Source organism: Lutra lutra, chromosome 1, assembly GCF_902655055.1.
Source record: "Lutra lutra chromosome 1, mLutLut1.2, whole genome shotgun sequence".
NCBI classification, from domain to species: domain Eukaryota; kingdom Metazoa; phylum Chordata; class Mammalia; order Carnivora; family Mustelidae; genus Lutra; species Lutra lutra.
In genome coordinates this window covers 201,695,629-201,721,723 of record NC_062278.1, presented here as the reverse complement: position 1 = coordinate 201,721,723, position 26,095 = coordinate 201,695,629, and the positions used below count along the sequence as shown (strand labels likewise).

Here is a 26,095-nt window from a genome sequence, read left to right as displayed (position 1 = left end):
AAAGAGAAAATGTACAACCTAGCCACATTTTTGTAAAAGATGATATGTGATGAGGCTAGTTCCTTCTATCAGAATATTAAGATAGTATGGTTCTAGTGCAAGAAAAGATACACATATCAATAAAGTAGAATGAGGCTGAGAAACAGATGTACGCATACAAGGATACAGCAGGTGATAAAATGGCATCCCATATCAACTGTGAAAGGACTAACACACAGAGTCTTGAACCAGCTATACATTCTAAGAGGAAAAACACTGCATCCTTACTTCATGCTGCCACATAAATAAACTCCAGGTGAAATAAAAGAGCAAACATGAAAAACAAGACTCCAAACAAATTAAAATAAAACATAAGGGAATATGGTTTTAAACCCTGGGACAGTACAGACATCTTTAAGCAATGAGGCCATAAAATGGAATATTTAAAAACATTTAAAACTTCTGATTGGCAGAAAGATACCATAAACAACTTTAAAAACCAAGCCACAGACTAGAAGAAAATATTTCCAGCATATATAATACACAAAGGATTAACAGTCATAATCACAGAAAGCACCAATAAATCACAGAAATAAATTACAGAAAGCACCAATAAAGAAAAAAAGGCCAAACCTAATGGAGAAAAAAGACAGGTATGAATAGGAATTTTAGAGAAGAAATGCAAATGATCAATAAGCATATGAAAATATGTTCAATGTTAAGGGCTTAAGTGAGTTATTTCTCACTCAGGTTGGCAAAAATAAAAGATTAGTAATATCCAATACAGGTGAAAATATATAGAGAAATGGATGCTATCATTACTAGTTGAAGAGCACAAATGGCTACAAACCTTTAGAGAGAAATTTTATTCCATCAAAAATTTTAACTTGGATTCTCTACAACCACACAATTCCATTTCCAATATCTGATTCAGAAAAATACCCAAAGAAAATAAAGAAATAAGTAGCATACATTTTCAAAGAAAGATAAGAAACTGCTATCCCCTCCAGGGCATACACGAGAAACACCCCATGTGTACAATGTGAGGGCCTAAATGTGTACTTGAACACTAAGGGAGAAATGCAGATGTCAACGTCAATCAGTAAGTCAGGGCACCTCCCTAATGCAAGGGTTAGAAAGAAAAGGATAGTTTCATAGGGACGGAGCTTGTGTTGGGGGTGGGGTATTCCACAGTTTGGGGACTACATAGTAGTTATTACTTATACAGGCATTCCTCGTTTAACTGCAATTCACTCCATTGTGCTCCACAGATATTGCAGTTTTTACAGATGAAGGTCTGGGGCAAGCAAGTCTGTTGGCACCACTTTTTCCAAGAACATATACTCACTTTGAATTTCTGTGTCACACTTTGGGAATTCTGGCAATATTACAAACTTTGTGCTATTATATTTGTTATGGTGACCTATGATCAGTGATTATGACTTGCTGAAACCTCAGATAAGGGTTAGCATTTTTTAGCAATTTTTTAAAAAAGATTTTACTTTTTTATTGACAGAGAGAGACAGCAAGAGAGGGAACACAAGCAGGGAGAGTGGGAGAGGGAGAATTAGGCTTCTTGCGGAGCAGGGAGCCGGATGCAGGGATCGATCCCAGGACCCTGAGATCAAGACCTGAGCTGAAGGCAAATGCTTAATGACTGAACCACTCAGGCACCCCTATTTTTTAGCAATATTTTTAAAGTAAGGTATGTGCATTGTTTTATTGGGATGGTCTGGAACTGAATGCACAGTCTCCAGGGTATGCCTGTATCTGTATATGTGTGTATCGCCAAACACACACAAAACTATCTATTTCTACATGTAGACATATGTATGTGCAGAAGCCCTTAAAATGGTCTGGAAGAATACATCCAAGTCACTATCAATGTTTATGAGACAGACTCAGGTATAGAGCAAAAGGGAATTTTTGCTTTATCTGCACTGGATAAATTTTTTAGGATGACAATGTATTCGTATGTGTATTTCTATGACTTAAATTTTTATTTTGAAAACGCAAATCTATTTATTAAAATGGAAATCTATTCATTTTTTTTCAACAAATATTTACCAGAAACCTGTGTGTTGGGCCCTGTAAAAGTATTAGAGCTCTGTGAGTGCAGAAGGACAAAGACCTGGAGACGTGGAAGGAGACAGCATGCCACGCTGAAGGGAAGGCCAGCAGAGGGGTGGACGTCACATGAAGACAACGCTAGTGGCAAATGTAAAATGTTGCAATCACTGTGAAAAACAGTCTGGTAGTTCTTCAGGATGTTAAACATCAAGTCACTATATGACCTAGCAATTCCACTCCTCAATGTATTTCCAAGAGTACTGAAACCATGTACCCAAAAAACATGTACAGGAAAGGTCACGGCATGACTCATAAGAGACAAAAGGTATGAAACACCCCAAATGTCCATCAACTGACGGATGGTAAATAAAATGTGGTACATCTAATACAATGGAATATTATTCAGTCACAAAAGGAATGAAGCACTGATACATGCTATAAGTTAGATAACTGAAAATATACCAAGTAAAAGAAGTCAAACATGAACGGCCACATAGTGGGAGGTGGGTGGGGAGAAGGGACAACTGGTTGTCCAGCAGTAAGGAGGGCATGTGATGTAATCAGCACTGGGTATTATGTGCAACTGATGAGTCACTAAATTCTATCCCAGTAACTAATAATATAGTATATGTTAACTAAACCGAGTTTAACTTAAAAAAAAAAAATTTTTTAAGAAAAAAAAAAAAAGGCCACATACTAAATGCTTCCATTTGTATAGAATGGCTAGAACAGGCAAGTCCATCGAGACAGACGGTAGATTAGTGAGGCTGCCAAGAGCTAGAGGGAAAGAATAATGGGAATGGGAGGCGCCTGGGTGGCTCAGTGGTTTAAAGCCTCTGCCTCTGGCTCAGGTCATGACCCCAGGGTCCTGGGATCGAGTCCCACATTGGGCTCTCTGCTTAGCAGGGAGCCTACTTCCTCCTCTTTCTGGGGCGCCTGGGTGGCTCAGTGGGTTGGGCCTCTGCCTTCGGCTCAGATCATAGTCTCAGGGTCCTGGGATCGAGCCCCGCATCAGGCTCTCTGCTCAGCAGGGAGCTTGCTTTCCCTTCTCTCTCTGCCTTCTTGTGATCTCTCGCTGTCAAATAAATAAATACAATCCTTAAAAAAAAAAGAAGAAGAAGAAGAATGGGAAGGGACTACTACCATCTACAGTTTCTCATGGGGCCATGAAACATTCTAAACTTAGATTGTCACGACAGCCCTACAACTCTGAATAAAAACCATTCAACTGGATCGTACACCTGAAACTAGTATAACATTCTCTATCAACTATAAACACTCCACACGGCTGTACACTCTAAATGAATGAATTTATGGTATATAAAATATCTCTTTATCAAGCTGTAAAAAAATTAAGTCATCTGTCTTAAGAACACAACTGTGCTTTTAAAATAATATTATTTCTTGGGGCGCCTGGGAGGTGCCGTCAGTTAAGCATCTGACTCTTGGTTTCAGCTCAGGTCCTAGTCTTAAGGTTGGTTTCCGCTCACATCATGGTCTTGGGGTCGTAGGATCAAGCCCCACCTTGGGCTCCATGCTTATCGCAGAGTCTGCTTGTTCCTTTCTCTCCCCTTCTACCCCTCCCTGAGCTCTAAGTTAAATAAATAAAATCTTTAAAAGAACATTATTTCCATTTTCAAATACAGAAACCAAGAACAAAAAAGAGACAAGAAATCTGGGTACCATTTGGATATGCAACAGAACAAGAAGAATGTAGCTGTCATTGGTTTGTGTTAGTTAAGGGAATGCTATGCTTCAACTGATAAATTCCAAATCACACTTGCTTAATCCAAGACATTACTCAGACAGCAAAAGTGCCAGCAAGTGTTCCTGATGAGCAGGCACCTCTCCTCCACATGGCAATTCATCAGGCCAAGCATCTTCCACCTCACCACTCTGCATCTTGAACACAGGCTCCCCAAACCATCAGGGGTAGAGCTGTCATTCGTGGAGCTTTCCTTGATCCAGGCCTTCCACCCACATTCTACTGTTAAAATTCAGTCACATGGGGCGCCTGGGTGGCTCAGTGGGTTAAGCCGCTGCCTTCAGCTCAGGTCATGGTCTCAGGGTCCTGGAATCGAGGCCCGCATCGGGCTCTCGGCTCAGCAGGGAGCTTGCTTCCTCCTCTCTCTCTGCCTGCTTCTCTGCCTACTTGTGATCTCTCTCTGTGTCAAATAAATAAATAAAAACTTAAAAAAAAATTCAGTCACATGGACCTCGTCTGACTTCAAGGGAAGCTGGTAACTAGAAGGCAGCACTTCCCGCCACTAAATACAAGTGTTTAGAATTAGTACTACCACTTTTTAGAACTTCCATTAGTAGATAATATCAGCAATTTTGTTTAAAGAAGGCTCTATGAGTCAACAGTAGTGATACGGATGAACTGCCACGGAACTGCAATTAGTCAATACATATTTACTGAGCACATATTATCGGCCATCGACTGTTCTAAGTAAACAGCATGAAGGAAACCCTGCCCTCGTGGATCCTACAGTCTAGGCTGGGAAGGCAGATAATAAAGTATAAAGTGCGCTGAACGACGATAAAAGGGGGGAAATGAGGCAAGGAAGGAGGACACGGAGTTAACACTTTCAAAACAGTAACCAAGGCCTCAGTGACGAGGTGACATTAGCCAAAACCTAAGGGAAATAAGAAGTGGGTACCTGGGGAAGAACATTCCAGACAGAAAGTGCAAAGATCCTGAAGTGGGAGCTTGTGTGGCACTTTCGAGGCCACTGCTGTTGAAGCAGAATGATCAAGGCAAAGATGCCAGGAGATGAGCTCACAAAAGTACGAGGCACCAGATTATATACAAATGTGTAGGTTGCTGTGAAGATTTTGGTTTTGAGGAAGCCACTGGAGAATTTTGAGCAGAGAAGAGACGTAATCTGACCTATCTTTCAAAAAGATCACTTGAGAACAGACTGTTAAGTGAACACAAGCAGAAGCCGGAAGACCAATAAGCAAGATCCTAGAACAATCCTGGCGAGTGTGCTAGTGGCCAGGTCCAGGGGTGGAAAGGTTTTGAGAAGGGGAGCAGGGAAACTGGATGGGGGGTGTGAGAGAAAGAGCAGGGTCTGGGCTGATTCCAGTTTTTTTGGCCTCCAAAGCAGGATGAAATTGCCACTTGGGGGTAAAGTCTGAAGGAGGAGGAGTCTAAGGAAGAAAAAGCAGGGGTTTCAGTAGAAAATCAACCAATATGATTAATTTCTTCATTAATAAAGGTTCGCTCTTTGAGTTTTCAGGAAAACTTTTTACAACCAAAAAAAGTATAATTATTACACTCTTTATGTGAATAGTGTTCCCAATTTAAAAGCTATTTCCAAATGGTATACTTCATTCAAGTCTAATAAAAACTCTTCAAGGGGCATCTGGTTGGCTCAGTGGGTCATAATCCCAGAGTCCTGGGATCAAGCCCAGCGTCAGCCTCCCTGCTGCTCAGTGGGGAGCCTGTTTCTCCCTCTGCCCTTCCCCCTGCTCATGTTTTCTCTCTCTCTCTCTCTCTCTCTCTCTCTCTGACTCTCTCTCAAATAAATAAAATCTTAAAAGAAAATCTCTAAAATAGCTAGAGCAGCTTCTATCCTGATTTCACACCTTGGGAACCTTCTTGTCAGCTTCAGTCCTGCTCTCACACTTCACCCTTTTTTCTAGGTTTACTGATCAGCCATGAAGGCATTTCGTCACACTAATTCAGTAATTCATGTTGTTTTATTGTTTAAAATCCTAATTTCAAAACCCATAAACTTCCCATTAAAACTTCAAGGTCAATTTTTCCAACCTTCTTTATTACATGTCTTTAAAAAATGTCAAACATAAATAATTTTTAAAAACTGATTCATACTACAATGAAGTTGGAAATCTCACACCAACCAATTTATAAATCCTTGATTCACAGTTGTAAGTACAACCACTTCACAGCCCTGTTTCCTTAGCTATTGCTAATTAGTACCAGAGTACCAAGCACTGTCTCTACACCAGACAACAAGATCACTAAATCGTAGTTTCGAAATTATTTTTCATTGTACCAAGATATGACAGAAGCATTTAAAAATCAACTCTGTACCTTTATGTTACCTTAGAAAAGTGACAGATCTTTTAGAGTTCAAATATTATCATATTTTTCATGGATTATGGGCTTTACTTATAGGAGCCAGTTATAGGAGCACATGTTGAAACAGTCAATATGTCTTATTCTGATTAAATAAGGAGGTATTTGATTCACCAATAAACACTGCCAAAAATGTACCCACTTCAGCAATATTTTTAAATGATTACATGAATAGGCTATGTTCAGTTATGAGAAGCCCTGCAACTTCTATAATCTCCTAGTAGCTATTTCTCCGCTTCTTCACATCAAGTGACAGTTCAGAAACTTCATTCCTACTCAACAGATGCTTGTTACCATTTATCTAAAAAAAAAAAAAAGAATTTTTGAGTACCTACTCCGTATGTGCCTAGCATTTTTTGTGAGTTATATACTAAATAAAGCACTGCCCAACAGTATATGATAAGCATAACACAAGTGTGAACTATTTTCAAGTTATATCTTATTTAAACCTAACCATTCTACTTATCCCATACATGATTCCCCCATTCTGCAGATGAGAAAACTGAGGTTCAGAGATGCTAAATAACCAGTCAGTTCATTTATTTTTTTTAAAAGATTTTATTTATTTATTTGACAGAGATCATAAGTAGGCATAGAGGCAGGCAGAGAGAGAGGGGGAAGCAGGCTCCCTGCTGAGCAGAGAGCCTGATGCGGGGCTTGATCCCATGACCCTGAGATCATGACCTGAGCTGAAGGCAGAGGCTTTAACCCACTGAGCCACCAGGCGCCCTCCGTCAGTTCATTTAGAAAGCAAACAAGGGCAGCATTTGAACCCCAGTCTGATTTCAGACCCTGAACTCCCCTAGACTTCCAGGTTTTTCTCAGAGCTCAGGTGGTAAGGACAACTGTGAGGTATGCTTATACCATAAAGTAATGGCTCCAGATGATTTATACTCTAGTTCTTTATTATTCTAGTTAATTTATATTTTATATTTGATCTTTATATTCTAGCTCTTTATTATTTATTCAACTTCAAGGTTCTATATTGTTCTAGTAAAATGGTGAGTAATCAGGATTCTAGATGGCACCTAAGTGTTACCGTCTGTGAACTTCTTCTACAACGCTATTTTAGTAGGGCCTTACACTAGATTAGTTCATATGAAAGGATAAAAGCCTAATTAAAGTGGGGGCGCCTGGGTGGCTCAGTTGGTTAAGCAGCTGCCTTTGGCTCAGGTCATGATCCCTGAGTCCTGGGATCAAGACCCACATCGGGCTCCCAGCTCCACAGGTCTCTTTGACTTTGTGCCTTTGTCCTCACTGGTTGAGCACATGCTTCTCTGAACAGCAAACAAGACGACTCACAGCTGGGGAATGGGAAACTGAGAATGGACCAGACGAACCATAAGAAGACCTGGCTAAAATTCCCCAGGCCCACGCTTGCTAGCTCAGCTTCCTTATCTGTTAAATATGGAATATACACAGATTGAGGGGTTGTTGTGAAGACGAAATAATTTACATAAAATATGGCACCACACAAAATGAAAATTTTTAGGGGTTAACTTAGCCTTCTAAAGGGGAGAAAATCAAGGGGTATGAATGATCAACACTGTATCAAAAATAACTAGACAGTCCTGATAAGGAAGCATGTGGCCTCCCCAGCCAGACTGGGGGTGTACGTGGCTGACTCGGGCAAATTATATAACCAGTTTATGCCTCAGTGTCATCATCTATAAAATGGAGATGTTAACAATTGTACCTATCGCATAAAGTTACTTTTAGCTTATTCAATCAATTAATGCATGCAGAAGTTTATAGCACAGCAGGCCTCAAAACATAGTGGCTCTTACTGCTTTAACAAACCTCTCAGTAGAACCATGATTCCCAGCCCCAGTACTTGAAACACCCTCATTTTTCTTACCCAGTATCCTTCTAACACCTCCTAGCAAAGTTATACAGTAACTTTTCTTTAATTAAAGTACACTTCTTTAATAATTATTTGATGCAATGGGAGGACACTGAATTTAGAGAGGGGTCAAAGGGCTAAAAAAGAAACTGTGATAAGCAGCCACCATCAAAAACCTCAGAACCAGCAGGAAAGCACATAAACAAAGCCTTTGTCCCCAGGCGAGTGAAGAGGCTTCTTCTTCCCCCCAGAGGTTTGGAGAAGAGTGGCAGGCAAGCTGTGGTGACTACGGTCTCCAGACCCCTGGGAGGTTGCCTTTTGCCCATTAGTCACCAAACTTTAAACTCTACTCAATCTCCTCAAAGCCTTCAGCCCAAGGTGTCATCTTAAGGCAGGATACTTTGGGGGTTTTTCCACTTTATTTTGCTGTATTAAGCACACAGGTATTTTTATAAAGCTTTATGTCAGACTTTAAAGACTCCAGACTATAATTGCATGTCCTGCACAATTAATTCATTAGGATATTTTAAGACTTATGGCCCTAAAAGAAGCAGACTATCAGTTGTAAATGTAAAGGACCTTTGGATAGGCTCTGCCCCTCAAAATCACTACAGGCACCTAAACAGCATGTTCAGGTAAAAACCAGTCCCTCAGGAACACCTCCCAACTCCTGGGCAATGATGCTGCCCCCCTGGGGCATCCCTGGGAAACCCTGAGTCTGCGCAAAACCCCCGGGCCAGCATGTCATCGTCCACAAACGTAAAGAAGCACGCTGAACATTTAATAACAGTGATACAAGGAACAAGGGTAAGCTTATTTAGAAAAAGAATAAATTACTTAGAAAACAAAACAACTCTTCGGTAACTTTTAAAATAAATGCTTCCAGGAAAGGAGTAAACCTCTGGTTACTACTAGAAAAAGGCTGGGATACATGTTACATCTGTAAAATAATTCAGAGCAAAAAGTTAAATAGGCATAAGGGGAAAAAAAAAAAAGAGCCTAACTTACGCTAATTAGGAAACTAATTAACCTCACATGTAAGATGTAAAACCTTAAAACCCCAACTGGCAGACCAACAGTCTCCTTACCTGTTCTTCTGGAGCTCAGCGGGCTGCCTGGCAGCCTGCTGTCTCTTCAGTACAGAACTCAGCCCAGCTCGCTGTTTGTCTCTGCAGACTGCGATACCCACACAATCCACAGCGAACTTCCTCTGAAAACTAGACGTGCTTATGTTAAATACACAGAAACTTTTGGTTAAATCTACTCCTTTTAAACAACAAGAAAACAATGCCTCCTACTCCACTTTCCTATTCTTTGTCTAAAAACGATGTTTTTTCCTACCATTAAACTATTATTTAAGAAAACTTAAATACAGTACTATAAAGATTGCTAGTTGTCCAAGATTAGCACTTATCAATTCCACTTTCTAGTGTGTTGTACAAAAATATCTACATAATTCAATTCTTAATAATACTGACTATGCTAAACTAATTTTCATATTATAGAAGAAAAAATAGTCTTCACAAAATATAAAACAACTTTCCTTCTTGGCTAAAACTATAACTGAAACAGAGACAGATGCCTGAAGTCATCAAAGCTAGCTGACAAGAATTCAAAACTTTATTTGCAAATTAACACAATGTAGGCGCATTGCAAGTGAACAGTTACTGATGTCTCTTTCAGAGGAGCAAAATTTCTAGCTCTGTGTATGAAAACCGTTCTGATTTATAAATATTTATAAAAGTGTGGGATGGGGGCAAGGGCAGAAGGAGGTTGTTAATTTTAATTGTTGTGTTTATAACTGTTGAGAAAATAAATGAGCTAGCTGGTGAAAACATGCATTCAGGAAAAACATCATCATCAAGGTAACTCAAAGCACACACCCTACACCATTTATGTGTTTCTCTTCACTATTTTCTTGTAAGTGGTGAGATTATAAATGCAATACTATTCTCTACTAAAGCATAAAGTAAAAAAGGAAGTCAATTCAGTTGTCTAAACTCACATTAAATCCCTCCACAATGGTCATGTGCAGATAAGCACAAGCTCAGCTGCGTCGGGTTTGAACCTTTGTGGCCTCAGCCAGACTACGAGAGACACGACCCTCAGTCCTCACTGACCAGAAAAGCCAGTGTTTGCAGAGGCCTAATGTCAAATCTAACTACCAAAAATCATGAACTTACTTCAAATTCCTCTCAAAACAATGTTTTAAGGGGAAAAAATCAATAAACCATTCAAACAGCAGAGTGATACTCTTACCCGAAGCTTTAAAGAAATGTCAAATTCAGACTGCCAGTTAGTTAGACTTCAAAGAGCCACCTTAATGAACAGTCTGGTCAAGAAAGTTTTCCTGACTTTAACAGATACTGTGGTAGGAACTAAATATCATGGAATCTGGGCCTTTCTGGAAATGGAGACATCTGTGAAGCAAACGAATAACCCTACAAAACAGACCTCAGTGCCATGGGGCTGCCCAGCCAACCCTGCAGTTTCAGAGGGATATTGATGGACTGGGGTGAAGTACAAGGAGAAAATAACTTTTCTACTTTACTCCAATGATGAGTGATGAACTTTAACATACAAACAGTTTTCCTTTTGCTCACTTCCCCCTCAAATAAATGCTTAATGCTCCTATCACTCCCATTCTCAAACATTTGCTTAGTGCCATCAGGAACTACACCCTCTGCTGCACTTTCACATATATGAACTCAACTGCCTGGATGATTTAAAAAAGAAAAAAGATATCTTTTTTTGTTTCATTAAGTAATGGAGATTGGTGGATCTAAAAGTTGGGAGACACTTCAACAGGTGGCACCTCGTCCAGTGGTCCTCATAGTTTTATGGTTATCTACCCACTATTCTCATGCCCCAACACTTCCACAAGGAACACCTCTCCATTAACCCAGGGTGCTTCTCTAGCACATTCTTCTCCATGCATCCTTGAAGAGGAATTTGTCCATTCCCTGTCAAACAACATCAGTGACACAGTGACAGAGAGCTCCCAGGAACACCTTCTGGGATAATCTGTTCCACTTCTGAGCTACTTCACCATAAAGTGTATCCTTCAACTGCCCCAAGTTCCAAAGGCTTCTACCCAGAGGTGTTTCCCACTCACAACATGTCTGCACCCCCATTCACACAAGAGTCCTTCACACAGCCAAAAGAACTAACAGTCCTTCCAAAGATGGGTTTGAAGTTCCCTCACCATCCTGGTCTTCCTGTGAAACACAGTTCAGTTTATCTGTATTCCAACAGAACACAAAAAGATTTAGTTAAAGCCTTAAAATGATTTTGATTTCACTTTAAATAGCTTGCTACTTACACATGGCTAGGCAAAATATTTCAAAGCTAAGTTTGCTCAGTTAATTAGACTTTGAGCCTGAGATCGTGGTAATCAGGCTTGTTGGAACAAAGAACTCTTCCTTTCTCACGGTGTTCCTCTGAAGTCAACCAACCACAGAACTACAGAGATGCCTTCCCAAAGAGGACATATAATAGCCAATGGGTGCATGAACAGGTGGCTCAACATCACGAATCTTTAGGGAAATGAAAATCAAAACCACAAGGAGGTATCACCTCACACGTGCTAGAATGGCTAGTACCAAAAAGACAAGAAAGAACAAGTGTTGGTAAGGGTGTGCAACAAAGGGAACCTTTGTGTACTGCTGGTGGGAACATGAACTGGAGCTGCCATTTTGAAAAGTATGGAGGTTCCTCAAAAAATGAAAAATAAAACTACCATACAATCCAGCAACTCCGCTTCTAAGTATCTGAAACAAAATCACTACGTGAAAGATCTCTGCACTGTACAATCCACTGCAACATGAGTCACAACAGCCGAGATATGGAAGCAACCGATGTATCCATCAATGGATCAATGGATAAAGAAAATGTGGTCACACATCTACAACAGAATATTCTCCAGCCATAAAAAAGAAGGAAATCCTGCCATTTGCAACATGGATGGACTGTAAGAGCAGTGTGCTAAAGGATATAAGTGAAAGACAAATGCTGTATGATCTCACTTATATGGGGAATCTAAAAAAAATCAAACTCATAGATTCAGATTCAGACAGATTCGTGGCTGCCAGAGATGGGGAGGCAAGGTGGGGGAGGGGGTGTGGTGGACAAAATGGGTAAAGGTGGTCAAAAGGTACAAAATCCCAGTTACAGGATAAGGAAGTCCTGGGGATATAATGTACAGCAAGTAACTAGATTAACAACACTGTATTATATATTTGAAAGCTGCTAGGAGAGTAGATCTTAAAAGCTATCATCATAAGAAACAAAAATGTGTAAATATGTGGGGTGACAGACATTAATTAAACTTACTGTGGTCATCATTTTGCAATATAAACATATATCAAATCACTATGTTGTACACCTGGGACTAATACAATGTTATATGCCAACTGTATCTCAATAAAACTGGGGGGGAAAGAATTCTGATGTTGATACCCACAGCTACTCTTTAAGTCAGGGTCTTGGTTATTTTCTCTCTCTAGTCCCAGTTCCAAATAGAAACTCAATAAATGTCTGGAAGGAAGAGAAAAAGGAATGAGAACTTAACTCTAAAGCTGAGAGATTTGTTTGTGTGAGAAAGGAAAATCTATGCAGGTCAAGATAATGCAGAGTGCAGAGTAATTAACAATTACAAGCAAATAGGCTGGTAGCCTATGTAGAAACTCTGAATAAATATTGGGGAAATTAAGTTTCAAGGACGAAATCTAGCCACTGGTACTGAGGAGTTCAAGGCACTGACTTAATCATTATATAATTGGGGAAACAGTAAAGATCCATTTAGTAGAAACTGTATTACCAAGGTCAAAAAGACTTAACAGTAAGACTGACCTTGAAGCTGTACTAGCAAGTTATTGCCATACTCAAGTAATTCATGTCTGCATCTCCTTTGGGGTGAAGATTAGTTCCAGAGTCTGGGAAGAAGCTGGCTATCTTGGCCAGACCTCAGTAAGCATATGAGGTTATAACTGTCAAAGTGGAGAGCTGGATGGAAACGAAAGCCACAGAAGGGAAAGGAGCCAATTTTCAGGTGATCTAAGTTGGCTGCAGCTTGGTTTGCGATTTTTAAATTTTCAGATTCCCAAGTCTGAGCACTGCCTTTCCAGGAAAAAAAAAAAAAATTACCAATCATTTTGCAAAAGCAAAGTACTTTTCAGGAGAAACTAAGAAAAATCATAGATAGATCCACATCCCTACAACATAAAGGGCAAAGTAACTAAATACACATTCCCACACAGAATGCAATTCTCTTCCTCGGAAATGACCAAAGCACCTTGCGGACCTTCCAGAGGAGGAGCCCTCCAGCCCACCTGCATCTCAGGGTGGGCCCTTCCTCAGTCTCCAGGACTTGGCGCCCTGCCTGGCCGCGGTGAGCACATAGTCTATGGTCTGCAGAATAAAATAAATGGGGATGGTTCTGTCATCTATTCCAATAGAATTCGAGTCTCAACTCTGAATACTTCTCATAATCATCCTTTAATTTTTTTTTGAAGATTTTATTTATTTATTTGAGAGAGAGACAGTGAGAGAGAGCATGAGAGGCAAGAAGGTCAGAGGAAGAAGCAGACTCCCCGTGGAGCTGGGAGCCTGATGTGGGACCCGACCCCAGGACTCTGGGATTGTGACCCGAGCTAAAGGCAGTCGCCCAATGAACTGAGCCACCCAGGCGCCCAATCATCCTTTAATTTAAAGGAGTGCCAAGAAACGAAAATAATTATTGAAAAGCATCTCAACTCTGAAAATGTGCCATGTCTTACCAGTTTAAAAAAAATAATGTATAAAATATCACATAAATAAAGAAAAGAGACCAAAAAACTCTTTTCTAAGCAAAAGCCTTAACATTTATAAACTCCAACTAAAAACCCATAAGAACCTGCAGTTTTTGCACTTCAATCCATATGCTAAATAGACACAGTTAATTATACGTATCTTTGGCAGTATTTTTTTAAGTTGTTTTGTTTTGTTTTTAAAGATTTTATCTATTTATTTGACAGAGAAAGAGATCACAAGTAGGCAGAGCAACAGGCAGAGAGAGGGGTGAAGCAGGCTCCCTACAAAGCAGAGAGCCTGACGCGGGGTCGGGGCTCGATCCCAGGACCCTGAGACCATGACCTGAGCTGAAGGCAGAGGCCTAACCCACTGAACCACCCAGGCGCCCCAAGTTTTTCTTTAAGTAATCTCTACACCCAACCTGGGCTCACAACCCTTAGATCAAGAGTTGTTGTGCTCTGCTGACTGAGCAGGCCAGGCGTCCCACTTAGGCAGTACTTTTTACTTGTGACATCGCCGTTACATCTGATGCACTACGTAATACATAAAAGTCCATTTTAAAATAAATTACTTTAAAGTGGACTTAGTAAATACATGACACACACTGGCTGTTCTGTTGCACTATGGAAACGCCTGCTACATTCACAGCAGTGACCTGCAAAACACTTGATCTCTGTGCGCCAGCACTAAATGTCTACAGCTCCGAGGACTGGTTCTAGGCTGACCGGTTATACACAAACCTCCTCCACCCTTGTCCACTCCATCTACTTAGCTCTGACCATTCTGGGCATCTGCTCCATACAGGTCCTTTTATTCGAGGTGCATCTACTTACAACATGCTACAAAGTGATTGTGACATTAGATTAGTATTTAAAACTGATACAATGACAGCCAAAGAAAGAAAAAAAAAAAATCATCCCATTTGGGAAGAATTGTGAAAATGGTGTTAACGACTAAGACACAAAAAGTGAAAAGTATGAATAGTAAAAGCATAATCGAATTTACATCAACTTTGTAACTTTTCTTATTTATAGTTAAAATCAAGGAAAGAACAGAAAACCATTTCATCGCAATAAAGCAGCGTAAGAGACAGCAGCATCATAAATCAAAGCTGTAAAAAAAGAAAAAAGCAATTACTCTATGCTCATTACAAAATACTGTACTGGAAAAAAACACAGTCGAGATTATAATTTGCTCTTATAAAGCAATCATTGACCATACATACAGTCTTTGCCTACAAACGAAGAAGCCAAGAAGAACACTCTTAAGCAGAGTTTCCAACAGAAGGGTTTGTTCAGAAAACATTAATGCAGAGAGAGGGAAAAAAAACTCAATTTGCTAATTAGTTGAAACTGTGTGCCAATTCAACTGGGAAATGGTGCATTAGAAAAAATACCTACCACAAACAACTTGCTAACAGAGTCACTGCATTTGTAACTAAAGAGATCATACACAACTGTACCACTGGATAACAAAATAGAAGAAAAAGATGTTTAACAAAAGTAATCCAGCTAATAAAGGATGAGAGAATGACAGACTCTCTAATAAAATCAATTAATAGATCTAAGTGTTGACCATCAATAGCAGCTTACATCAATCGCAAAACAAAAGACAACCTGAGGGGCACATGGAGGGCTCAGTCAGTTAAGTGTCTGACTTCAGCGCAAGTCATGCTCTCAGAGTCCTGGGGTCCTGGGATTGAGCCCTACATCTGGCTCTGTGGTCAGCTCTCCCTCTTCCTCTGTCCCTCCACCTCCTCAAGCCTTCTCTCAAATAAATGAAATCTAAAAAAAATAAATAAATAAAATAAGACAACTGGAAACATTATGTGTCCCCTGATGGACGAATACAACACCAACTATGAAAAAGTCCTGGGGGAAAAAGATCAAACCAGAATTGGATGGAACTTCTAGATCCAATAGAGAAGTCAGAAGAACAGGATAAGTGTCACCCTGGTGATCTCAACTTTTACTTCACGCCATACATAAAAACTCAAAATGAATCATAAACCTAAATGTAAGAGCTAACAGTACAAAAAAAAAAAAAGAGCTAGAATTATAAAACATCTAGGAAAAAATAGAAGAAAATCTTTTCAACCTGGGATTGGCAAAGATTTTTTTTTTTTAGATATGACCCCCCCAAAGGCACAAACAATAAATAAAAATTCAATTCAGAAAGTTTAAGCCTTTTTGCTTTTCAAAGATTCTATTAAGCAAAAAACAAGTCACAAACTGGAGGAAAAAATCTGCAAAACATTTATCTCATAAAGGAATTATATACAAAAACTCTTACAGGGGCGCGCCAGGGTGGCTCAGTCCGTTAAGCGGTTTTGGTTCAGGTCAGGATCTTGGGTTCGCTCGCATTGTGTCCTGGCTCCCTGCTCAGCAGGGCGTTGGCTCCCCACCACCCTCTCTTTCCTCTGCCCCTCCCCCACTCTTGTTTTCTCTCTCTCTCTCTCTCTCTCTCTCACTCTAAATAAATAAATCTTAAAAAAAAAAAAAACCACCAAACTCTTACAACTCAATAAACAATCTAATTTTTTTAAATAGGCAAAAGATGTGAAAAGACACTTTAACAAAGAGGACGTATGAATGGCAAATAACCACATGAAAAGATACTTCGTTAGTCATTAAGAAAAGCAAATTAAAACGTCAAGGAAATATCATTACATACCAACAAAAATGGGTAAAGCCAAAGACTAGCAATAGCTAGGGTTCACAAGAGACTGCGGCTCTCACACAGTGTTGGTGCAAATGGAAAATGGTACGGCCACTCTGAAAACAGTTCGGCAGTTCCTTAAGATCTTCTTTGAAGCTGTATGTTTAAATATAGTTACCATACAACCCAGTAACTCCATTCTTGGGTATCTACCAAAGAGGGATGAAAACATAACCTTACAAAGACGTTTACACAAGTGTTCACTGCTATGAGCAGGAAACAACTCAAATGTCCATCGATTAGTGAATGGATAAACAAAATATGGTGTATCTAACAGCAGGATAATTCCCAGCAATAAAAATGAGTGAACTACTGATACATGCAATAACAGGGATAAATTCCAAAAACATCATATGAAATGAAATATGCCAGACAGATAAGACTACATACTGTGATGATTCTATTTACAACAAATTTGTAGAAAAGGCAAAACTGTAGAGAAAAAAGCCTATAGAGGCACCTGGCTGGCTCAGTCAGCAGAGCATGCAATTCCTGATCTCAGGGTTGTGAATTCGAGCCCCAAGTTGGGTGGAGAGATGACTTAAAAAAATAAAATCTTAGGGGCGCCTGGGTGGCTCAGTGGGTTAAAGCCTCTGCCTTCAGCTCAGGTCATGATTCCAGGGTCCTGGGATGGAGCCTGCTTCCCTTCTTCTCTCTTTGCCTGCCTCTCTGCCTACTTGTGATCTCTGTCAAATAAATAAATAAAATCTTAAAAAAAAAAAAAAAGAACCTCTCATTTAAAAAATAATAATAATGATAAAATCTTTAAAAAAAGCCATCAGTGGTTGCCTGACACTAGGGTAGAGGCAGGGGTTATTGGTAACTAGTCACAAGGTCATGGGGCAGGAGCGGGGGGAATGGAAGTGTTCTAAAACTAATTTCTGGTGACAGATGTTTGTATCAGCTTACTAAAACTCAATAGTATCAACATGGGGAGAGGGGTTCTATACCACCTAAACGGGTGCATATAAATATCAAGTTTCCAGAAACTTCATTTTTTATTAAATCCTCAGGTCATCCTGAGTAGAAAATCTCTCACATTCACACATCCTGAATCCAACAGAAAGTGGGTGCCAGCTCATATTCTGTGCCCTCCAGTGAGCAGCTCCTCACTTTTAATATGGGAACCACAGTACTGCGCCAGCAAAGGAAGGAAATGGGTATAGAACAGAAGATCATTACCTGTTGTAAACTGTTTAAAACTACCTGTTTTACATGTCACTGCCCAGTTTATTCTTTGAAAGGTTCGAATATTACTTGCACTGTGTATTATGCTATTTCTGAATTATAACAAAAGAGAATTACTGTTTCAAATTAACTCCACATTCAGTAGTTGTAAGGTATTTTCCCCAGTTTAATTTGCATATAGTAAGTGCTCATTTAAGCACCTGCTGAAATGGCCTGTATCCAATAACTGGGGCAAAACCTGGATGCAGGTCCTAAGGGCCCTAAGCCACACAGTTCAAGACCACTGAGCTACCAAGAACCCAATAGCCACTGGGCCCAAGAGCCCACAAAAACTCCTCGCCTAGTCAGCATCAGCTTGCTAAACCTGAAACAGGAATTTTCAAAAGAATCTCCTCTCTTCCCCAAGATATATGTTATTAAGGACACAAACAACAGAGAAATAGTCATTCAAGTATAATTTAATCAGGATTGTTATTTATAGATAGATTTCCAGTGCTTGGTTGTTTGTATGTGTGTGTTCGTTTTTGGGGGGGAGGTCTTAGCCCAAAATATTTTACAAAAATATGATATTACATTTTCATTCCAGAAACAGAGCTATTCTTTTTATATCATAGTTTAAAAAGAAAAAACGCTATAGGTTCTGCCTAACAGCCAATACCACAAATCAAACTGTAATATTCACATAGAGAAGAACTTAAAATAGTGATAATGCCAGCAGGATATTTAATAATATTTTTTAAATTAACTGATTTTTACATGCAATAAAAGGGTATTGTGGTTAAAAAATCATAATTTTAGAGATAAATACTGAATTATTTACAGAGTGATATAATAATCAACATTTGCTGTAAAATGATGTAGTAAGGGAAACAAAATTGTGTCTATCCGTCAGAAAGGAAAGTGTATACAAAATAAGCCAGCCATGTGGTGATAACTGTGGAAAGCAAGTAAAAGGATTTTCTGTTTCTGTACATGTTTAAACACTGCCATAATAAAAAGTAAACCGTGAAATAAAACTACAGTGACAAATCAGCCTGCTTAGGGGTTACAACAAAGCAGCAGCATCCCCATTAACTGCCTTAAACACAGAAGTCAAGAGAGCGCATGCCAAGTGACATCACGATCCTGTCGTGACACTCATGGTGCTACTACTCAACCGGAGAACGGGCTGCATTCTGTGCCATGAGAGCGGATTCTCATGACAAATATCCAAAACTACACTGTACTATATCCAAAACACAGTCTGTATTTGAGATACCTTTCCGGAAAAAAAAATGATATTAACAAGAATGTACCGACTAAAAGGTCTTCACTGTTACCTGGATATTTCCAATTTCTGACAATTCTTTTATTGAAACACCTGTTCTTTTAACAATGAATGTTGAAGCTAGAACAGTAAGAGAAAAAAACTGGTCTATCATTGGAAATCCATCTTTTGAAGTCATAATAGGGGATTTTTAACTGAAAGGAAGCACTATCACCAACTGCTAGGTCACACTTGGATAATAAAATAGAAATTCATGGTTCCTCCTGTTTTAAGCTCTCATAGCATCAGACATTTTTCCTTCATAGCACTCAAGGGCATTTCTTTCCTCTTTTTCTAGTGAATTGCTTTTAATGACTTAGGTAGTTTTATCTTGATTTTCCTTCTTAATTATGGAAGATAACCAAGTGGCTGATTTCTGAGATTTTGAGACAAACTTCTTTATCACTCACATACAAAAAAGAAATGCTGGATCTTGAGTCCCTCCAGCTTTCAGTAGCATTCTCCCTCACTCGGACCACCTGGGACACCTGACTTGAGCCAGTCACTAAAGGCATCTGCTAAGCTGAAGCAATCTATCCCTGGTACCAAAATGGGTCAAAGGGAGGGACAAAAGGGGCTGCAACCATCTCAGGTTGAAGTCTCCCAGACAACAAGGTGTTCAAAGGCACAAAGGTGTTCATCTTTTGCTGAGGCAAGGGACAGTTAGGTCAGATGTGTTGTGACTTACTAAAATGCAATACTGGTACAGAGTAATGATTCTTTTTTTCTTTCAATGCAAATTCAGATTTTTTTGTGTTTCTGAAAAGTCAGAGTTTTTTTGTTTCTAAATTCTTGGGAGTAGAGATGAATGCAGTCGGGTCACTTTGCCTATCAATCAGAAAAAAAACATACTGCATATGGTCCCGTACTTTGAGGGCTGGAATGCCAGTTGAGAAAACCTCACAATGACATAAGAGGACAGATGATGACTACTAAATACTCCAGAGAGACTGTACCCATGATGGGAGTAAAGCACAGGGAGGCCTCAGCTAAAAGCCAGGTCCAGAATGAAAATGTAATTTTGCAAAACGGGGAAGATGAAGACAGTTCCAGGTGAAGGATAAGAGTGAAGGCACAGGGTCTGTGAGCTGGGTTCAGTGATGTAAAAGTAAGTGGAGCGCACATACAGAGAGATGGACAGTGACGCTCAGGATGGAGGAGAAGAGCCAGGAAGCTAATTCAGGCAATGCTTCCTTAGTAATTCTTTTTTTTCCCCCCTTAGTAATTCTAAAAAGACCACAAATACATGAGGAAGTGACGGGAAAGAAATACTTCATTTATAGAACACATCTATAATTCACAAAGGACTTTTGCTTAAATGATCTCGTTTTACCGTAAGAACAATTTGTAAAGCAGAACGGGTCATTTCACATGTAAGAAATGCAGCTTAGGACATTTCATGACTGTCCCTCCAGGTTTCTGTGACCCACTCTAACCACACTGTAAGCTCTCTGAGGGCACTGCAGGGACTATGCCGGTTTTTGTCCGCCCAGTAACCCTGCTGCTTTGCGAAGAGCCCTGCTTGGTGCCTGACTCCAGGAAATACTCACTACATACGTCGTGGCCAAGCCAGCAAATGAAGAGCACCCTTCTTCTTCCACTCTCGTTTCAACCAAAAATGTTTTTTATTTGTTGTGGTTTGTTTTAAGTGATTATTCTGACAATGAAATGGCCTCCACACTTACAATACTTCTTTTTGGCACTGAGACAAAAAGACTTCTTTTTCCCTCAGGTAGAAAAAAGAAGAAATGCCAAAAGGGAATGGCAGGTTCTCTGCCACCTTCCCAGTAGTGTCAGAAATTCATCCCAGGTCGCCTGGGTGGCTCAGTGGGTTGAGCCTCTGCCTTCAGCTCAGGTCATGGTCCCAGGGTCCTGGGATCAAGTCCCGCATCGGGCTCTCTGCTCAACGGGGAGCCTGCTTCCTCCTCTCTCTCTGCCTGTCTCTGTGCCTCCTTGTGATCTCTGTCTGTCAAATAAATAAACAAAAATCTTTAAAAAAAAAAAAAGAAAGAAAGAAATGCATTCCAAGTGATATATTACTAAGGATACAAAAGAGGGTAACATTTGGTAGTTATTTTTTCAAAAATGTTCTATTTTCTTGGAGAATGAACTGGACACTAAATAAACAACCACGTGCATGAACACAGACAGTGCCGAGGTAAGAAACTCTGGCATAGGACGCTTGTGCCAAAAAGCAAGAAAATGCTCCAGAGAATAACAAACACATCAAAAGAACAAAGAAGTGAGCATGACAGGGCTCCTACTGGCCAAATTTGGGAAAATTTACACATCAGTATAAAGCAATGAGAATAACAAAATTATAGCTCATTGAATAAAACAGAAAAAATGAGTCCATACAGACATAAATTTATAATAAATAAACTGAAAGCTTGATGAGGAATGGGATAGGTTTGAAGTACCTACCCACAAAATACTAATTACCAAATACTCATTAATTACAAATAAGATCTAATGAGACATAGAACCATTTCTGTGATATTCCTGCCAAAGATTCATAACCTGAGTATATTCTTGAGAAAACATCAAACAAACCCAAACTGAGGGATATTCTACAAAATAACAGGCCTATATTTCCAAAAAAAAACCCCACAGGCCTAATTTTGAAACACATCAAGATCAGGATCTTGAAAATCAAAAGAAAATCAAAAGAAAGGCTGAGGAAAACTCGCCAATTCAATGCAGAGCATGATCCCTAACTGGTTCCTTCTGCTCCCACCAGACACGGGAGGGCGGTGCAGGCTGGAGAGGGGAGCTGCCCCTCAGCAACTGGTCAAAGCTGACTGCAGTCTGAGGAGTACTTGTGGCTCTGCCGTCCTCACTGTGCAGGGGGATGTCTGTACTGTATGACACCGCACCCGGGTATCCCGGAGAGATGTGCATCAGAGGGGCAGCCTACTGCCAAAGGCCGGAGGGACGGGACGGTTCTCTCCTATTCTTACAACTTCGGTCTGTTTTCCACAGCTTCAGTATCTTTTAAACGTTTTAAAAATAATCTCTCCAAAGTGAACATAATAATCTACATACATACATACATATTCTTTCCAACACAGTGTTCTCCTTGTAGGAAGAGTACGAAAGGCGTCTCGCACCGGAGTACTAGGGAAGTACTGTGAAATAACACTGCGTAAAAAACACGGAAGCAGAAACAGGGTTTACGCACGCGAACCCCAACTTCAAACTCCAGTTCATCGCATACAAATTCACGACCCTAGAAGATTTTTTACCCTTCTAGGTCTTAATATCCCAATCTATAAAGTGGGAATGCCACCTTTTTATGCAGAATAGCTCTGAGGGTGAAATGAGATGGCGTGTTTGAAAATGCCTTCCAGGTTATACGCACCCAAACGCTCTCTGCTGCTCCAAGCAATCTACTCTCAAATTGTGTCTAGTTGGGAAGTTCTGCACTTCAGTAAGCCTGAGAAGTAGGCTTACTAATACCAAACAGCTTTTCCGGCTAAAGGGATATGAAAGATCCCTTTATACCAATACCCTTGCTTTCCGGGTCATCAGAGGTGAGCCGCTTCCCACCCCAGAGAAGCCGGCGCTCATCTGCAGCTCCAAGCACTGGCACACGCGCTCACTCATCTTCGTGGAACTCTGACGCAAACAGTATCTTAACTGAACAGGTGAAGAAACCAAGCCTCAAGCAAGATTAACAAACTAGTTCAGAATTCTTTCAGACTCCAAAATTCATGAGATTTTCCACTAAATGCCATCTTTGTTATTTCCAAACATGATTAAGAAAGACGCCACATGCATATGTTTAAAAGATTTTCTGTATCCTACACACTCAAGCTATGAGTCCCTTACTCCCACAGTGCCCAAAATTTAAAACAGAAACTATTTAAGCCCTAAGTCTCTGTCCATCAACATCCTCAGCAATGTATAATAATCTTATTCACTCCCCTATCCCAGACTTGTTTAAGATAGGAGAATCAGCCACAGTGCTAAATAAGGTAAATTTCTTAAAACGTCCTCCCACCTTCCTCCCTAGTTTCTTTTATTCCCACTTTTTTAACAGTTTATTTATTTATTTTTAAGTAATCTCTACAACTCAATATGGGGCTCGAACTTACAACCCAGGGATCAAGAGTCGCATTCTCTTCCAATTGAGCCAGCCAGGCACCCCTGTTCCCACTGTTTGGAGCAAGGTTCTTAACCTCGAGTCCTACAGTCCATCAAGAGAACACATCGGTCCAAGAATTTGTGTGAAAGGAAGTTATTTCCTGTTTCCATTAACCTCAAACTGAAATTTAAGACTGCCTTCAAACACTAATGTAGGCAAGCAATCACAGCAACATTACCAGTAACTGTAACTGTGTCACCACAGAAAGAAGAGATATTCTTATATTACATTACAGATGTCACAGATAAATACAACTAACTTCCTCTGTAATCCTATGGATTGCATTTACTTAAAACCATTAATCTCAGAACAGATCTACAGGATTCACTAGTTTACCAAAAAGGGAAAAGGAATACCAAAAAGCTTAAGAACCCCCGGTTTTGAACAATAAGGTTGTTAATCTGCAGAGAATTTGAGAGAACGGTGGGGGGGGGGGGATGGGGGCTTGATGCTGGATAATATAATCCTTTACTCTGTGAATAAATTTGGCTTTTTTTTTTTTAAAGATTTTATTTATTTGACAGAGAGAAATCACAAGTAGGCAGAGAGGCAGGCAGAGAGAGAGAGAGAGAGAGAGGAGGAAGCAGGCTCCCTGTTTAGCAGAGAGCCCGACGCGGGGCTCGATCCCAGGACCCCAGGATCATGACCAGAGCTGAAGGCAGAGGCTTTAACCCACTGAGCCACCCAGGCGCCCCTAAATTTGGCTTTTAAACACATGAGTGTTTCATTCAACAAATATTTTGTGGTTCCTAGACTACGCTCTACTGTGTAGCAGCTACAAAGATAAAACATCCCTTTGCCTCAAACTAGTGGGAAAGAAGACAAAAGCTACTAACAAGGTAGAGTAATATAAATACTAAACAAGCAGGACAATAAAAACCTTTGAACTCTAACAATGGATTCTCTAATTCTTACCAAACAAACCAACAAGGCACATCAGGAAGGGGAGAAGCAGCAGAAAACTGTTCTAGCTCTCAGTCACTCCTACAGCTTGGAGCACAGGCGGGGGAAGGCAGAGGGAGACAGGTATCAAAGGAGGCAGCTGGGAGGTGACTGCACACTGCTGTCCACCCAAGGGAGAATGGCTTGTGGGTCCTGATTCAACCCTCTGTGGAGCTGGTAGGCCCTTTCTATTCCTGAAATGCTTTTGGGAAAGGAAATTATATAAGAAATTTGCTTAAAATTTTTTACACAAAGTAAATAGGAAAAATACACAAGGGTTGGTAAGTGGAGCCATGTTTCAAAGTAGGATGCCATTCACTTAATTTGTACAACCAAAATACAGGATGTCCATCTAATGACATTTTATTTATGGCACAGTATTTGCTTTACAGTAGCTGAGTCTGGAAGAGGCAAATGGGCCTTTCTCTGTGTGAGTAGAACCTAACTCATAAAATAAGATGTTTAAATACGGTAATTTGTACAAAGCTTCCCCCACTGAACCCACTGAATTTTAATCCCCTAATATCTGCAATACCTGACCAACAAAAGGACACCAGGTAAAAGCTAAAACCATTCTAGGCAAGGACCATGAACCTTATAACATCTATTCCATATCTTTATCTTTAGAATTATTTCCCAGTATCTACCAACACAATTAGAAACCAGCACGTTGACGATGCTTGCTTGACGATTCTCACAACCTACCTCCATCACTCGTGAACTTTGTGTTCCTGGCACTACCCCAGGGATGGCCAAGTGTGCTACAAAGCTCAGTCCCGCCCTGCCCTTAAGGATTTTACAATTGGGGACGCGCAGGGGGTGGGGGGGGGATATGGAATTTTTGAAAGGCAAGGCATTAGAAAACTGGCTGCACAGAGAAAAGAGCATGAACTATGAGTCAAGGTAGCTGCAAACAGCTTCATCAAAATGGAAGCAGGACTTCACCTTGAAGGATGGAAAGAACCTTGGAGAGCCAGGGGAGAGTGGAAGGCACTCCCACCAGTGCGAGCAGCGTGCAGAGGCCAGCAAGGCTGGCGTGGAGCTGGCATCAGCCGCGTGACGCTTGCATGGGAGGTGGAGGGAGAGCTCAATCTCTCGCTGTACAGAATAAGGCCGCTCGGGAGAGCGGAAATAGTGTGCAAAAGTTATATAGGCCACAAGAAGCACCGGGCAGGAGAGTCCTGAGCGGTACTACGTTTCACAGCGTATCTGTCACCCGCCGTACGCGCAAGCATAGGACAGTGAGGACTAGAGGCCGACCGGCAGGAAGGTGCGGACCAGCCCGGAGATGAGCTCTTGGCGCAGACAAGCAGTCGTCAGAGCAGCAGGGACAGACTAAGCCTGAGAGACGTTTCGAAGGAGGAAGACAAAAATCATAGGTGACTCCACAGGTTATCAGGTCAAAGGCCAGACGGCGAAGAAGAGCGGAGCTCTGCGAGAAGGGCGCGTTCCCGCCGGATAGGGGCGCCACCAGCGGCGGAAGACCCTGCAGGCGGAGCATGCGCACACGGGCCGCGCGGCAGGTGAGGAGCCTGCGCGCCCCGCGCAGGGAGCTGCGCGCCCTGCGCCTCGGAAGCTCGGGCGGAGGGAGCGGTAGGGGAGGAAGGATGAACACCTTCTGTCAGCCACGGGGCCACTCGCTCTGTGTTCGGTATGCAGAAAAGAAGCGCGGAAGTGAGAAGCACGAAGGCTTCGTCTCCCAAAGAGGGAGCCGCCAACAACGCCAAGTAGGAAAGGACGTTCAAGGGAGAGGGAAGACTCAGAAATAAAAGGGCGCCCATGTGGCCAGCGCGAAGACCACCGGCAGCCACTGGGAAGCTCCTCTGGGCACCAGTCGCAGGGGCTGTGGTGTGGGTGGCCGAGAAGAGAACGGCTAAATTCAAAGTGAATGCGATGAATGGAAGCGAGTGTGCATTTGGATACCCGGGCAGCAAGTGCACAAGATTTAACAGCACTCAAAAGGACAGCAACACAGTGCAGTTCTCAGAATCCTTCGTTCATCTT

General features: G+C 40.9%; 1 protein-coding gene across 5 annotated transcripts in view; it reads right to left on the bottom strand.

Annotated features, from left to right (window-relative positions):
* Nucleotides 1-26,095, bottom strand: part of SFMBT1 (Scm like with four mbt domains 1) — a 122,498-nt gene that overhangs the window by 64,959 nt on the left and 31,444 nt on the right. For all 5 annotated transcript variants that reach the window (XR_007120976.1, XM_047691940.1, XM_047691969.1 and 2 more), the window contains exon 3: nucleotides 9,089-9,217. The gene's annotated coding sequence lies outside the window, so the exon portion shown is untranslated. The remainder of the gene's footprint in view (nucleotides 1-9,088; nucleotides 9,218-26,095) is intronic.